Raw genomic sequence first — 16,167 nt, forward strand, 5'->3', positions numbered from 1 at the left:
TCTCCTTGCCTAAATCTAATCTGATCTAAGAAGATGTCTATCTGGATTCTGATCATGTAAATGTCCATCACATATCTACTAGTTCAGCCTTCATGCAAAGTGCTTTGATATATTCATGTTTTTGTTGCTGCCTTTCTTTTGGACTATGATTCCTCCTGGGCTTCTTTCAGTGCCTGGAGCAGATTCAGTTTGGCTGCCTTTGATGTACAACTTCCAGCTCTATGAGGCATGTGGCAACCAGGGGATACAAATCACTCTGGGGAGAGGTACTCTCGCCACCTCTCCTAAAGCTGTTACTCAAGTTTGCAGGGTTTTCTTGAACATCCGTGGGTGCAGAGAGAGTCCAAAAATAAGCATGACTCTGTGGTCTGCTGGCAGAACTCCCAGTCCCTCCAACAGAGACTGTTTAAGTATTTTACATTTGACAGGTCACTGTAGTTACCTACTTTTTGGCATTTGAAAATCTGTGCTCTGCTCTTGAAATAAAAGGCAGAGACAAACTTGTGGGTCCCAGAGAAAGATTTCCATGGGGTTCTAAGTATAATGCCTATAATTAGAGAGAGATGGGATTTAAGCTAGACCATTAATTTAGCATTATCTAGTAAGAGTCTTACAGACTCTCCCTGCTCAATCTGCCAATATGCTGATTTTGATAGACTGTTTTTAAAATAAGTAATTATCTCCAGGCATTGTTAATGTCAATGTGTATGTGTCCTGGCTCCACAGGGTTCTGCATGCCACAGTAAAGGCCAGGAGTCTGAATGTTATGCATTGCAAAGATCATTGCTGCAGTGCCAATATCCCCCCCACCTTTTTTTTTTTTTTTTTTTTTTTTTTTTTTAATTCTAGTCACTTAAGTGTGTTTGAAAATGCTGTATCATAAAGCCTTAAGGGGCAAAGCCAGATGTAAGTTGTAAAGTTATTTTAGAAGTAAAATCAGACACCAAAGAATCCAGTTTTTCATGACTGATTTTGTGTCTAAAATGAATGCATTCTTCTCCAGTTGAAAGCACAAGCCCTTTTTATCTTAGTCCTCATGAAATCTGGCAAATCAGTACTGTAAATCAATGTGACCCAGTGTGAAGGGGTTTTGGTAGTTCCATCTGAGTCCATTACAATAATGAATGCAAAAAAGAACTTAGGAAATAATTTAATCAAAGCCGCTGTGGAGCCTTAATCCCAGATCCATGACTCTTACACAAATTTTACTGATATAAGAAGAAACTCTGCATTTACCTTCATATGCCTGATAGATGATAAAACAGAATCTAATTAAAACTCCCTAAAACACATACCAGTGTCTCAGTTTGGGATTTATCAGAGACATTATCAAATGAAAGGGCAGGCATCCCTCTAGACATTTGAAGACTCAATACTGACAATTAATAGCTTGACTTTTAAATTTCTGAGCTCTAACTTAAGGAAACATATTGAATGCTTAGCTTCAAAGGGCTTGAATGAACAAATAAAACTTCTAAAGCAATCAGTAAAGCAATGCATCTTGGTATTATGAGTATGACAGTGATATTTGAAATCCTATGAAATAATATGGGTCACTGTATGGTCAGACAAAGACTGGTGAGATCTGAGTCAAGCTGCACTTAAGGGGAGCTAAGGGCACCGTAGAGAGCACAGCCTGGAGACAGAAGATATAGCCCTGTAGGTGAAAAAAAGTACATGAAAAGCAACTTGCATAAAAAATGACCTTAAAAGTAATAAAACGGAGCAAATCAAAGGGCAAATAAGATCTTCAAGCTCAAGTACAGGCAAAAGAAAAAAGAAGAAAAAAGAAGGAAGAAGAAAGGCCCACCCATAATGGTCATCTCTCTTACTTTATAGCCTCTAATGAGCAACTTCTCAGTAAAGAGAATCAAACATGAGTCTGTTCTGTATCTGAACATCACAAAAGATTAATTGTGGTGTACAACCACAGGGTTTCAGCATTTATCGGACTGTGGGAAGGCGGAACATTGTAGATAATGATTCCACCAGAGGTGGAAGGACAGCATGTTTGACAGCCGTGGAGGTGAGGGCACAGTGAGCACTGATGCTCTGATACTGTGCGTCCAGGTCAGCTAACAACAAGGTGAGATTTTTTTGAGATGGTGGAAAATAATGTGTGGCTTGAAAGGAATGCAAGTGACAACACTGAAATTTAAGAATGAAATTAAAACAGAAGGTTGGGCTGGAGGGAGCTGGGGAAAGGATTAGGGTGTTTTATTTTTAATCTTATTTTTCTGGACCAAAGATGATCACAAGCAATATTTGCACAGCATTTGAAACAAAAGTGCAAGACTGTGCATTTTTTCATGAAAATTTCGTATATGCAGCGCTCGCTGAACTGATGAAAGACATTCTGTGGTATGGTTGCCTGCGATATGTGGAGACTGGACCTGGCGACCAGTCTCTTCCCACGCAATGGTCTTAAATCTGACCCCCTGTCTTCAACTCCCCTACATGTGCAAAATTCAGGAGCTTTGGTTCACAGGCCACTGCATTCACATTATCTTTGGTGCTGATCTACACGTTTTCTGCCTCACTGCATATCACTTTTAGTTTATTGAATTTGAACAAATGTAGGCAATCAGAGGAAAATACAATTATAACATAGTTGTACTCCATTGTTTTCCAAGTGATAAGAAATCTTATTTGCAGCCAGGGCTGGGTGCAGACACAGCCTAGGCTGGTGGGCTCAGAGCGACATGCTGGCAGATGCTGGCAGAGGGTTACAGTCTGATTCCCTCTCTCATCCACTCTGGAAGTTCTGCATTTTTCACAAGAGGATTCAGGTTTTCCAAGGTTAATGAACTTTGCAAAGCCATTTCACGAGCCCAGACTGAACGTACAATGCATTACAAATGTCTTAATTAAGTCAGCTTGGCAATCCAAAAATGAATATACACACACAATCTTTGTGACGTATAGTTAACTAGCAGCTTGGAAACCAGCGGTGCTTGATGGGTTCAGACAGGTCACATTTCAGGACAACAAATTTTAGCAGCTTTGCTTTAAAAGGCACTGGTGGAATGGGCCAGCAAGAAAAATATTTCTTAGTCTTCTCTTTTTCCTGCCCCTTCAGTGACAGTGTCATAACGCTGGAGTAATATTTGGTAATGTAAGGTGACAAAAGAAGGCAGAGTGAACATTTGTCTGCAGCCACCTGCTCTTGAACTTCTCTAACTGCACTTTTTCACTGTCTTGCTGGGGAACAAACTATGTGTAATACCAACAGAGAAGAGCTAACTGTTCTTCCTTGGATAGAAACTCTGATATGCAAACACCAAACATTGCCTGCTATCTGGCACAAATATTCATTTAAAAATACAACACCTTCCCCCAAACCCTCACTTTACATCATATATGAAGCATAAGCAGACCGTAGGAAGAGTGAAGCAGAATGTCTACCAAATTTATGATTAATAAGCATGTCAAGTTTTATAAGAGCATCCTTATGTGGACACAGCTAATGGCCTTAACATTGCTTCCAGAATCAAAATTGAATGATTGAGCAGACTTAGCCTCAGGAAGGCCCACGGTGATAAGAGAACCATCAGAGTAAATAGGTGTACACATTTTTCAACCTGTCAAGTGAAAAAAAATCACCGATGATGATAAGTCAAGGATATGCCCTCTCATATGGGAGTTGTACGAACATTTGTGCTGAACAAGGCCGCTTCCTAAATAAGAGGGAAAAGGTGAATGTGAGCAATGGAAAGCTGCATCATTATTCCATAAATTACACCATCTGAAGAGCAACAATAACCCTGAATCAGCACTTATACATGGAAAAGTTTTGTGTGCATCTCAAAGCTGTTGTACATGGTGAACACTGTAAGAAGCGTGAGAAGAGAGAAACACAAGAGTTGAAGCTGCAAAAAAAGGGGGAAAAGTTGGATAGAGGATCACATAGACTTACATAGAGTTTCTAGGAGGATTTCACTAGCCAGTGCCGTAGGGACTGAGCCAGCCTATAGATGCTGGTTAAGAATCTATCAGATGGAGGACAGCCTAAGGACCTGCCAATCTGAAGGTTTGCTGGCCTTTCTCCAGGGCATCTGTTGCAATCTTGCTGCTGAAGAAGGGACTTGAAAGGGCTATGCACCAGCCAGGTCTCATAGAGAAAGACAGGTGCAAAATGTGTTTTTTCTGTTTTTAATAAGCAAAATGGTGTATAAGTATGGACATGTGTAAGTTGGAAAGCACTGGACTGGCACTGTTGTCTTTTAATATTGATAATCACCGATGTTTTCCTGCATCAGTCATCCGGGAAGGACAATAATCTGCTTGTTAGACGTGTTATTTCTGTCAGCCCAAACTCTCCCCAATAAATCTCATAAATGAATTTTAGCTATTACTATAATGCTTACATGCTTTATTAGTTTTCAAATAAATGCTTTGAATAATAATAATAATAAAAATGCTGGAAAGGTAGAAGTCATAAATTAAGAGGAAGTCTCCATTAGGAATGGCATACGACCATAACATGTCCTTGCAGAAGTGGTTATCTGGATAACTTATTGAACTATTCAGACAGTCACTGAAAAGCATTGGAAGATGGACTGTCATTTGAATCGTCTACATGCAGCATACAACATCTGCTGCAAAAATGGAAACTAATTTTGTAGGGGATTTTGTTGCTATGTAATAAGCAGAGCTCTGCACCACTGATTTGTGAGAGTGTCAGCCAAGATAGTCTAACAGCCTCTTTCTCTTTCACACCCAGGCAAACATTTTTTTTCCTACTTTGCTCTTATTAGGGAAGCCTCACAGATTCCCTTTGTTTTTAACACAGGACAGAGCCAGCAGCATCAGACAGTGGCTACAAAGAGCATGTAGTCTCTTCCGAACTAGCTTCTGAAAGGTGGTTGTGCTGCCCAATGCAAACAAGTCTATGCTTCTTCCACAACTATAGGCACACCTTGTAGGAAGTTTTAATCTTTACTATTACAGCTTAAAAAAAAAAAAAAAAAAAAAAGTGGAAATAGCATTAGTCAAGACACCACAGAAATGAACCCCAGCCCACTCTTCTTGTGCCCTATGGCAAGTGATTCTCCAATGTGTGTGGCCACAATTTCCATCACACAGCTCAACAGAGATGTAAGTGTTGGCAGCACCGTGTTTGCGAAGGCAGAGCTCAAGTTCACACTCTGAGATGGCTTGAAAGCAAGAATGTCCGCTGATGAAGCCTGGCTTCCTCAGGCATTGAGGCAATCTGGGGGCTTCCAACACAAATGCTCACAGGTGAGCTTTGTTTCAGACATAAGGAATACAAGTGATAGAGGAAATAAATATATTTTAAAAAATAATCATGATTCTAATGTTATATTCTGTAACATCTGGTTATATCTCTTTGTAGCTGGCCACTACAGAAGTCAGCTACACTGTACATTTGCAACAGAATTATTAAAATAATCATTCTGTTCTAGATTTTTTTTTTGTATAATCCATGGCATTTAGATAATCCAAGAGCACCTGGGACTGCGTGAAGGTATTTTGTATTCTGTGGCATTAACCAACCAAAAATATTTTCTAAACAGGCCAAACTCAGAATTGATGTCATCCAGCATTGTTTATTTTGGAAGTTGCACCTGTTAATTCTCAGTTGGAATGTGGCCCCTTGGCTTTGCATCTTAAACATCCCTATGTATCTCAGATATGGGTGAGCTTTTGGACAGACCCTTACCATCACATCATTACATCCCTTCCGATGATAGAAAACTATGCCTGAACAGCTAATTCCATTTTATTTAAGCACTCTGCCGACTTTTCAGTGGGAAGTAACTGTACAGCATCTATTTCATTTGTTCTGTTGTTGTGGCAGTAAAGACAGAAATATGTGCACACTTTTCACTGAAGTCATTGCACACGCTGATGATGTTATTGAACACATATGATCTAATTTATTAATGAAAAACCCATTATTTCCCAACAAAAGCTGGGAAGAGGAGTCACAGTATAAATATTTAAGCTATTAATTCAAAGACTTTTAAGGAACATGCAGATGATACTGGAGTATAGGAGCCAGGCTTTGTGTAAGGCTTGCTACTGTGGATGTTTGTGAGATTTCTCTACTCTAAACCACTGAGCATCCTTACAGACAATAAGGGAGCTATTGAAATACATCATCAATTATATAAGACTAGGCACTTAAATATACAGAAACATATGTACCGTTCAGTACTTTTGATTTTATTAATTGTCTTAAATGATGATATGCTTAAAATATGCCAATGATGTGCATTTTCTGCAAATACTGAAATTCTGCTTGCATCCAGATTAGAAAAAATGAGACTTCAATCCAGTCGCAATACTGCAACATGTTGTCAGAATATGTTTCATTCAGAAACATGTTGACACTGGGATCTTCAATACCGCTTAGCAGCTTTGGGCATTGCCCGCCTGGTTCTGACCATACCCCCTGCTCTTTCAGCCAGACTGAAGCTGCCCCAGCAGCAGAGCTGCACACATTTTCATTTTTATTTTTATTTTTAATTTTTTGAAAAGCTAAAAATCCATGGCTTACAGTGAATTCACTGTTTGCAAAGCAGGTGATGCCATTTGGAAATATACTCAGAAATAAAATGCTCAGCTCTCTGCCAATGAAAGGTGTTGAGCAGGTGGGTGCACTCTGGCCAGAGGGCATTCAGCTCCACAAGTGATGTCTGGATTGCATTTGAATCATTCCCCTGTTACATCTGCCTCTCCCTTCTTTGCCTCTGGAGGTGAGGAAGGCACAGGCAGGGCAGAGAGAGAGCAGGCAGTGTGGATGGCACTGCTTGTGGCGTGGGCATGGTTGGAAACCTAGCATCTGGAAGCATGGCTGTTGGGGAACTTGGTGTGACCTGGAGCTTTTATTTTGGAGGTGTTAATTTTTATTTTAGCTGTACAACTGGTTTATATGCCCTGCATCCATGACACACTGGTGGATCTCACTTAGGTTTCAAATGGGCTGCATTTATGCAAGGGGATTTTATTTGCTGCATGACTCCCACCAGCCTGTATGCTAACCCTCATCAAGTCACTGGCCATTTTCTACTTCTGCCCTGTGAATTTTCATCCAAAAAAAAAAAAAAAAAAAGGAAATTTGGGGAGTTCTTCATTCACAGGACAGGTTGAATCATGATAGCAGAAATATAAGTGCTCTAAAACCATTTCCTCATAGTGCCTCAGTCCTGATCACTTTTAGAGATAAAAGGATAATTCAATCATCATTTAGTTTCTCTTCCTCTGAGACTCCCAGCCAGGGATGATTTATTGAAAATTGTCATGATAGCTGTTATGTTTCAGACATTCTTGGAAAGGCTCTTTCATAAGCGTAGCCAATTCACATGGGCAAGAAAGTGAACTTTATTTTAAAGACAGGTGTTTTAAAATATGTATTAGAGGAAAAAAAAAAAAAAGACATTTGGATTTATACTGAACAGCTATTAGCTTCCCTAGATAGTCTTTTTTTTTCTTTAGTAATGATTGCCTATCAATTAATTATTTCTAGCAAAAAAAATTGCTCTCAAGCAAAATTCTTCTGATTTCATTGCCTTTACTGCAATCACTACTGCAAATCTGGCACGTATTAATTCCAAATTCCAGGCTCAGTGATTCATTTTTATTTTTTTTTCTTCCTGTGGTAAAGTTCAAAGTGACCTTAATGAGAGTTTTGCTTCAGGAAGGGATGTGGAATTTATTCTTTTGCCAATATTACACAAAAGTTATAACAGTAAAACCCATTACTTTGACAAAGCAATGAAACCCATGAACTTAGAAGGCATCCAGCTTGTTAAATGCTAATAAGTGAGTCCAGCATGGGTACCAGCACGAACCAAGTATCAGAAATTTTCAGGGAATAAGAGTGCTATGAATGTTGTTCTTTGTTTTTCAAAGAGATGAGGCAAACGTGGCATCTAAGATAAGCAAAAGAAAAATATTATTATCTGAAATATAGAGAAATGCTACGAACAAGAAGTACTCATTGTACTCTCATCAATTTTCAATCAGCTTTCTTATAAGCTACTGTGCCTCCTGTACCCCTCTTCTACCCACAGCTCTGCAGCCTTCTCTGGATGCTGTTTCAGGCGAACAGCACGTGAAACAAGCCTGCAGCTGTGACTCTTCAGGCATTGTATGCACAACGAGGACATTCATGCAGCCGGTAAGTTACATTAGGGAGGTGAAAAATAAACTCGTAAAGCTCAAGCTTTATGAAATAAGCTAACGCTTAACTGTTCAGGAGCAGGAAAACTCCCCTACAGACAGCCGGTCTCATCATTTTTTCCATGAGAGTGACTGTTTTGTCTGCCTGAAGCATCCTGAGCTGGCCAGCCTCCTGCCAGGCACAGCCAGCGGGATGCTTCTCCGTGCAGCAGCCAGCAGCGGGGGCTGAGCACAGCCGAACCTGATTTTTCAGGCTTGCACGGTGACAGATGTGAGAAATACAAAAAGGCCACAGCATGAGCAGCCGGTGGGCTCCGCTTTGCAAATGCAGGCTGCGCTGGTTCGGTTAGTGCAGCCCAAGAGGGTGCTGGGAGGAAAGGAGTTAAAGGTTTCAACTTGCAGGTTTGCACTGCCATCCAGTGGGTGTTTTCTATCACTGCAGAACGAAATCTGGAAACAGCCCACTGCAGCAGGAAGATTTCTGGTTCGCCAGAGGTAGGTAGTTGAGATTTACAGATTTGAATGAGACAGAACATAGGTCCACAAATAATTAATTGTAGTTCTTTATTTCTGGGTGCTTTTTTTTTTTTTTTTTTAAGTAATTAAGACCTTTCCATTACAAGTTTTTACTCTGATATTCTTTAAGTATCCATAAAACAAAAATGTATTACTTCTATTAGTATTGAGCAAGTAATTAAAAATCAAATTTAAAACATCCTATAAGAACACAATACACAAAAGCACAACATCCTCACAAATAACTTAGCAATACTTGAAAATTGAAGTAGTCTACTATTTCTCATCAGAAAATACTTAACCTACATGCTAGTGCTCTGCTTTGGATTTGCTGTTGTCTTCCTTTGCTTTTCCTTTGCTTTTCCTTTCCTTTCCATTGTCAAGCCAATTAATTAAGTCATACCTATTGCTTGTGTCATCAACTTGGGGAGTTTATAGAGTGCTTTGGAAATGATGTAATATAAAATATTCACCAAAAATCACTGCGTAAACTCTATGCTGACTTGTTTATTTTATAATTGGTTTATTTTCAATTTTCAATGGAGCAACTTCCAGTATTCTTTAGTTCCTGATATTTTACCAAAAAACCTATTGCAATAACAGCTATTTTTCCTGTCCTCTGTTAGCATTTATAAAAGAGTCTTCAAAGCAAAAGCAAAATGTCTGCCTGGTTACATTGTGTGTGTGATACCAGTCAGGGCTTTTTTTTTTTTTTTTCCCCTGACTTTTACAAATTAAGAAAACTGAAAAAGAGAGAAAGAGATGGTTTTGTGGGCGCCTCCAGATGAGCCACAAATGTTATTGTCAGGCTGGTTAGTGATGCCTCTCCCCAGGAAGGTGCAGGCTCCTGGGAGCACCTGTGGTGGGGTCACCTTAGCCTGCATGGTGATGGAAGAAGAAGGGGAAAGAGAAGGGACTTTGTGTAGATGGGGAAGAATTTTAATTGCCACTTGCAGGACAGCACCTCTGTCTGCTCCCTGGAGACAACCAGAAACGTGCAGGAAGGAATTCAGGGATGGTAAATACACCGCTGAAATGTCTTTGCAGATAAGGACTGACTACAACTTGATAATGTTTTCATTTGTTCAGACGCAGGCATTTCTTGATTGAAGTCAAAGACGAGCTAGAGAGCTCACCTCCTAAGCTCTCCCCTCATCAAACTGATTGGCTTTGTGTCTCTTTCTCCAAAACAAACCTCTAATTAGTAACTGTGTTTACATAGAAACAGTACCTTAGTAAATACAGCCTGACAATCCACCCATCCTGTGGATAATATTTATGTAGACACAGTTGTCTCTTCCTGCAAAGCAATTCAGATTCCAAACATTTCCAGTATCTCATGAATTTTTAATTATCATTCTTTTTCAAGTGGAGCTGATACCTCGCTAGATATTAAAAAGTGTTAAACTGCTTCTTCACTGATGAGAGTTTGTTTTATACAGCACAGAAGAGACAGAAAATGCTAGCCAGACTCAGTAGCATTTAACACTGAGTTTGCACTACATTCTTAAAAAAAGGAATCAGAAAATAAGTTCTAGTCAGGGCAATTTAACTTGTCAGTAATTAAAACAAGATAGCCCCTTTGTCCTTTTGCCTGCTGCTCTTTAGTTCTTTATGAGTTAAATGGGCTTCTCTGTTCTCCAATTTTCCAGCTCAGGCAAAGAACTTAAAACACAACGCAAACAATGATTCCATCACTTCCTGTATTTAATTCAATGTATGTGTATTTAATTCAAAATCAGGCACTTCAAAGAGTGCAGAGTTAAGTTTAAAGATAAAGTGTAAGCCTTAACTCTGCTTCCATTCTGTATGTTAATGTTTGGGTAGCAGAGGGTATCTCTAAATACCATTAGATAGGTGAAGCACAGAGATTTTCAGACCGCATCATCAATTTTTTTATCCACTTACAAAAATTTGGTTGAAATACAGATAAAGGTACCCATCAGGCAGTAGGAAGACAAGTTCACCTGCTTTACAGAGAGGAAGAGTTAGTGCTGGCTTTGAAAAGATGCTCCATGAAACTTCACAGTAGGACACTCCTACTGTACCTTACATTAGGAAGCTGACATAGCTTTCTAGATTACTATTTTTTCAATGGTTTGAGTCTTAGGTGGGTATAATTTCTTGAAAATTGGAAGTGATAAATTATTCAGTTTGCTAATAATGACTTTCCAGATAGGTGTAAAGCACTTTCTTGCAATAGCAGGAATGGCACTTAAGATTAAGTAATAGCATTATGTGCGTATTTCCTCCCACATTAATGAAGTTATATTGCCTCTTCAACTTGATTCTGTGGCAAATTTCTGTAACAGAAGCTTAAAGCTGACATTAAATTCATGTTTAGGTGTATAAATAAATGACTTCACTTTAGAAGCTATGAAAGACAACCACAGATGTTTATAGTTCCACAATTTGGAAAAAGAGGCCACATATTTAAGCTCTTGGCTTTCGTTTTCTACTTTCTAGAAGTTTGGTTTCTTGCATTATCTCCAGATATTCTGCAGAAAAGGTGATGTAAATCTTGCTAATCTCACATCAAGATGATTTCTTTTAACACAGATTTTGCATAGACAGGTATATGTCTCTGGGCAGCAAAATCTTGGCACTTGCTGTTAAAAGCTCAACCACCGGAACAATACTGACACCCTACAGATCTTTTCCCAGCTGCATACCTGAGTACACTTGAGAAGAAATCCAAACTCACCAAAGAAATGATCAGACTGTGTGATTAACTGATTAACTCCTATTTAATATATTTTGCAAAACAGTATGGAAGCAAAAAAAATCACAAACTTTAATCTTCTTTCATAAGTCAGTTGTGCTAAATAATTTATAAATTCTCTATCCACTCAGAACTATCTTAGATATTAGGGGCACAAATTAAAAGCCATTCATCTTGCACATCTCTAAGAGGGCCACACTATAGTTTCTCTCCCTCCTAATACAAATTAGGAAGTGGTGAGTTTGGATCTTTCAAGTCCCACAAGCTCTTCCTACAGATCCAGGATCAGGTTGGAGATGATCAGTAAGAGTTAAAAATTTTTCTGCTTTTAAGCTGAGTCCTTCATTATAGATGTCTGTCATGAATTTACCTGGGGCTGTTCCTTTGCCTACATGGGTTACTGGAGCCTTCAAGCTCTTGCAAACAGTTTAATCAAAATGCCAGGAGAGGTTCCGTGCCCAGACTGGAAAGAGCATTATTGCTGTTGCCGACTACCAGCGGTGATGGTATTGCATTCTGTATAATCTATGGGTCCCATTTTTCCAACAGAACAAAAATGTATGTGAATTTACCATGATTTTCAGGAAGAATGTATTTGCCATAATACAATATAGCATCCAATCATTCCCCTTGGACGGTAATCATAATTTCCAGCCTGTAAGCTATTCACAGAAGACATGCTGAGTCTGCCTTTGACATCTCTCACAGCCAATGCTTCAGTCCCTTCTAGTGGGAAAACAGCAGAAATCAATCAACAGGAAAACATCAGCAGGTATTTTGCATGGCAGAACCTGTGCAGGTCTATTAACCGGTTTCCAAATCATACCACCCTTGGCAGGCACGGTTCCCTGGTACCAAGTATCTCTTGCTACCTGCAACTCCTGCTTGGGTTGCAGCGAAGGGCCAGGAGTTACACAAAGTGTCTTCACAGTCAGGTGGGTGCCTTGGTGTGATCCAGGCATGTGATATATTTACCATAACATAATGAGATAGTTCTCGCCTTAAGTTCAAAACAGGGAGTCTGGGGCAACTATACTGCTTGCATAAGGTCCATCTAATGCTCCATGAATGGAGGAATGAAGAGAAATAAGAATTGCTTGTTATCAATAATCCTCTGCTTATTGGCATCCTGTCATAAAATCACTTTTATTACATTATTTGGTGTTGTGCCTATCTTACTGAGATCAGGAAGAATCCAGCCCCTCCCTGGTGCAGAGCAGATGGTAATGACACTTCTGTCTTGTGCTGACTCCTGCCAACATCTCCTCCTCAGCAGAGCTTTTGGCCTCTTTGCTGGAGCTCCTGGTGCCTTCTCCCCAGCAGAAGGCACCAGGTGCCTATAGCACCTGGGCAAGAATCATGGATGGTAAAAGGAGGGGGGCACAGGGTGTCCACAGCCCCTTGAGAGCCTGGAGGGCAGGGTACCACTAAACCTACGTGTGGTCAGCGTGAGGCAGGAGCATGTACCTGGCATATAGGGTAGCCCAGGAAATAAAAATCCTCTGTGTTATATGAGTGTTCTGGGAGCAGAGTAGGAATTCACATAGAATTTCCCATTTTCTTTCCTCCATTCCCCCCTTTTGGCATCCAGACCATCCTGGAGTGCCTGCTTCTCTCTAAAGCTAGACCTTCTCTCTGGCAGGCACTTAAGTCCAGGCAGCTCCTGGGGTCAGCAAAGCTCATAGCATGAAGTAGGCAAGCCTTTAGGTGACTTTGCATCTGCAGGGCAGCCCACGCTGTGTCTTTTCTGGCCAGGCTGGAGGCGCTCAATCCACTCTCGCCTTGTCCACTTGCCTGTGACAGCTCAGTGCAGTCTGCTGGAGCAGCTGTTTCCCAGCTTCCTCCAAAACAGCAGATTTTCTTTAATCCTCCTGGAAGCCTTTGTCATCTCAGAGCCAAATTATCATAACACAGATTTAAAGTTATGGCTTGAAATCATTTTCAGGAATAGGAAGGGCAAAATATTTTGCTGCCAAAGCAGAGTGCTGTGCTACCAGCAGAGGAACACCAGCAGGGAACGGGGATCTGCCCCAGCCCACTCCTCGCTCCTTGAATCATACTTCCCACATGTCAAGCTGTAAAGGTGGTTTTCTCTGATGAGAGGAAGTTGTGGGCAGGGTGTGCTGTGAAGGGCCTTTTGCTTTGAATTTACCCCTCTCTTTGGTCTGTCACAGCTCAGATTTATTAACCTCTGGACGGACTTTTCCGAGGGAGAAAAGCACTTGAAGGGTTCTGGGGAAAATAACAAGTTATCTAAACCAGCTTTTAGTAGCGAGTGAATGTTTATTAGAGGCAGACAGGCAGTTTACTGAACTTTTTTTTTTCCTCCGATGATAAGTGATAATTATTTCCAGAGTACTTTTTCAGAACACTTGGGTGGTGCTTCTGAGCTAAGGAGACAAAGACAGAATGGATAACAAGTGTGTGCAAAAAAGCCCAGCAAAACAACAAAGCAGCTAAAAATTAGAAACGCCCTTTGTAGTACAGTACAGCTATTAATAAAAATCTTACTTAGCTGTCAGATGTAGTTCTGGGTGGGATTATCGACTGGTTTGATTAGCATACCTCCTTTGAGAAGCTATTTCAAATTCCCCACCGCATTTCCAGCAAATACTGCATCAAAGGTGTTTGTAGCGTAGAAATGCATTGGTTTGCAGTGAAGAAAAAAGGATCACTAGAAGTAGGGTAGGTAGCAAGGCGGGATGCTGGGATGTGCAAGTTATTAAATGCTATGGATGAGGAGAAGCATGGCACCGTTGACAGCTAGGAGTGCCCCTGCCGCCCTCGGGGTCAGGAGGTGACTTGGTGCTCCTGAGGGGCCTGAAGGGAAGCTGCCACAAACACAATAGCTCTGCCTTAAGCACAGCAGCCCAGACAAAAGCTGAAAAAACATATTCGGTGTTCACTGGGCATTTACTTAGGTGCAGGACAGCAGAGAGCTTCCATTCAGACTTTGTGTATTTGGTCTTTCTCCAGTTTAATTCTCCCAAACCTCTGTTTTTGCCGAAGGCAATGTTTTAATCAATAGGCTGTTATCCACAGATGGCTAGATTAACGTATTCACTTTGTGCTACATAATCCCAAATATTAGTATTCTCCATTTCTTTGCAACTGAAACATTTAGTCCTTAAGGCAATTCTAATTCATAAAAGTTGTGGCGAGAGAAAATAAAATTTTAAGAAGTTGCCTATAATCACATCTCTGAGTATTTTCTGGGTATTTACAACTCACTTTTTTTCTTGCATTGCATAGTAAGCTTCTTGTTTTGTTTATTTTGGAGCTAATTTTAATTAGTAAAACAAATAACTGTGAGGTATTCAGAAATCATCCTTCTTAAAGTTTGTGCTATCTCTGCCCTCCATTAATGTAAATTTACAGCAGTATCAAGTTGTTTTATAATATAAAAGTATTGTCTGGCATTTTATTTTGTAGTGTTACTATTTACATTAAGCATACATGACATAGTAGCGCTCGTAGTTTCAGTTGATGGATATGGGCTATGGGGACTGTACAAATGTGCATGAAAGAGTACAGTGCCCTGAAATGCTTTCATTCTTGCACATTTCTTCACTCCTTCAGGATCTTACCTGTACCATGACATTCCATTTTCTCATTGGATTGGTTTGGTAAAGACTAAGAAATTTCTAATCTTCCACAAATAATACCTGATGCGCTCAGTGTAAACGTGCAGCATAGTTATACTCACTTAAGAAGTTGAGATTCTCATCTAAAGGCATAATCATTCAAAGCTCATTAGAAACCTAGGTCAGCAAAGGATTGTATTAGCAGTGGTATATCTTGAAGCAGGGATCAGTCTGATTGTCTGGTACTTTGTACCAACAGCAGTGAACTGTGGAAGCAGGAGTGAGAGGAAACACAGTAATCCTCCTAGAAGAGGTACGTACTCACATGAAATTGGAGGAGAGTTGGCTTTCGCAGGGATGGACACTGAATAACTGTGATGTGGTCCTGCAGACAAATGCAATATATACTTTTCGGTTACAAGTTGTATACAGATGTTTAGTTAAGCTATAATAATTGAGGCTGACGATATAGTCCAGGGCCGCACCTCAGTACACATACTCTAGCCCTTGTAGAATATTTTGATGGGGATAAATGCATGTAATAATGAACTGGCACTTGCTCGTTGCATGGATGTAAGAAAGTACTCTTCAATCTGTTGGAATTTGATGAAATGGTTAAACTAATTATAAAGCTGCAAACTGGTGGGATTTTATGTTGCACAGATGCTCCTCTTTCCCTTTCCTTTGTACTTGGTTTCCAACTGGTACTTGCGATCCTGAACAGAGGATTCCTTAACCTGACCTCTATGATTTTAGAACAAATGACACTTTGGCTCTTGAAATTTGTTGACTTTTCTCTCCACAGATGTTTTGCTTTCCTCCTTCTTGCCTGTCCTGAAATTTAAGAAGTTCCTGGTGTGAGCAAAGGACGGATCTGTTGGAAGGGACAGATGTGGACTGTTATTTATTTGTAGGCCTGAAGGCCTTTGATACCATTTTGTGGCAGAACATTTTCATTTTTATCTCCTTGACCTGGGGATTTTTCCTTTTTGCATGTGTTTTGAGTATAAACAATGTTATGCATTCTCAAGTATAACTGATAAATAACTCTTTGAGTTACATGATAAGAAATAGCTTTTTTTATTTTTTATTTTTTTACAAAATATATAAATTACCGTTCTTTTCCTGAATTTCTTTACCCTGATCAATAAAAACCACTGGACAACCAAGCTGCATCCTGAAAGCTATGAGCGGCTC

The 16,167-nt window shown here is 40.0% G+C and overlaps 1 long non-coding RNA gene across 1 annotated transcript; it reads left to right on the plus strand.

The window, feature by feature from the left end:
- Window positions 1-8,031: 8,031 nt before the first annotated feature.
- On the plus strand, window positions 8,032-15,941 carry LOC121065111. Its single transcript, XR_005816908.1, has 3 exons — window positions 8,032-8,146; window positions 8,591-8,643; window positions 15,776-15,941. It is a non-coding gene; the product is annotated as an uncharacterized LOC121065111 (long non-coding RNA).
- Window positions 15,942-16,167: the final 226 nt, after the last annotated feature.

This window comes from Cygnus olor, chromosome 2, assembly GCF_009769625.2.
Source record: "Cygnus olor isolate bCygOlo1 chromosome 2, bCygOlo1.pri.v2, whole genome shotgun sequence".
In the NCBI taxonomy this organism is placed as follows: domain Eukaryota; kingdom Metazoa; phylum Chordata; class Aves; order Anseriformes; family Anatidae; genus Cygnus; species Cygnus olor.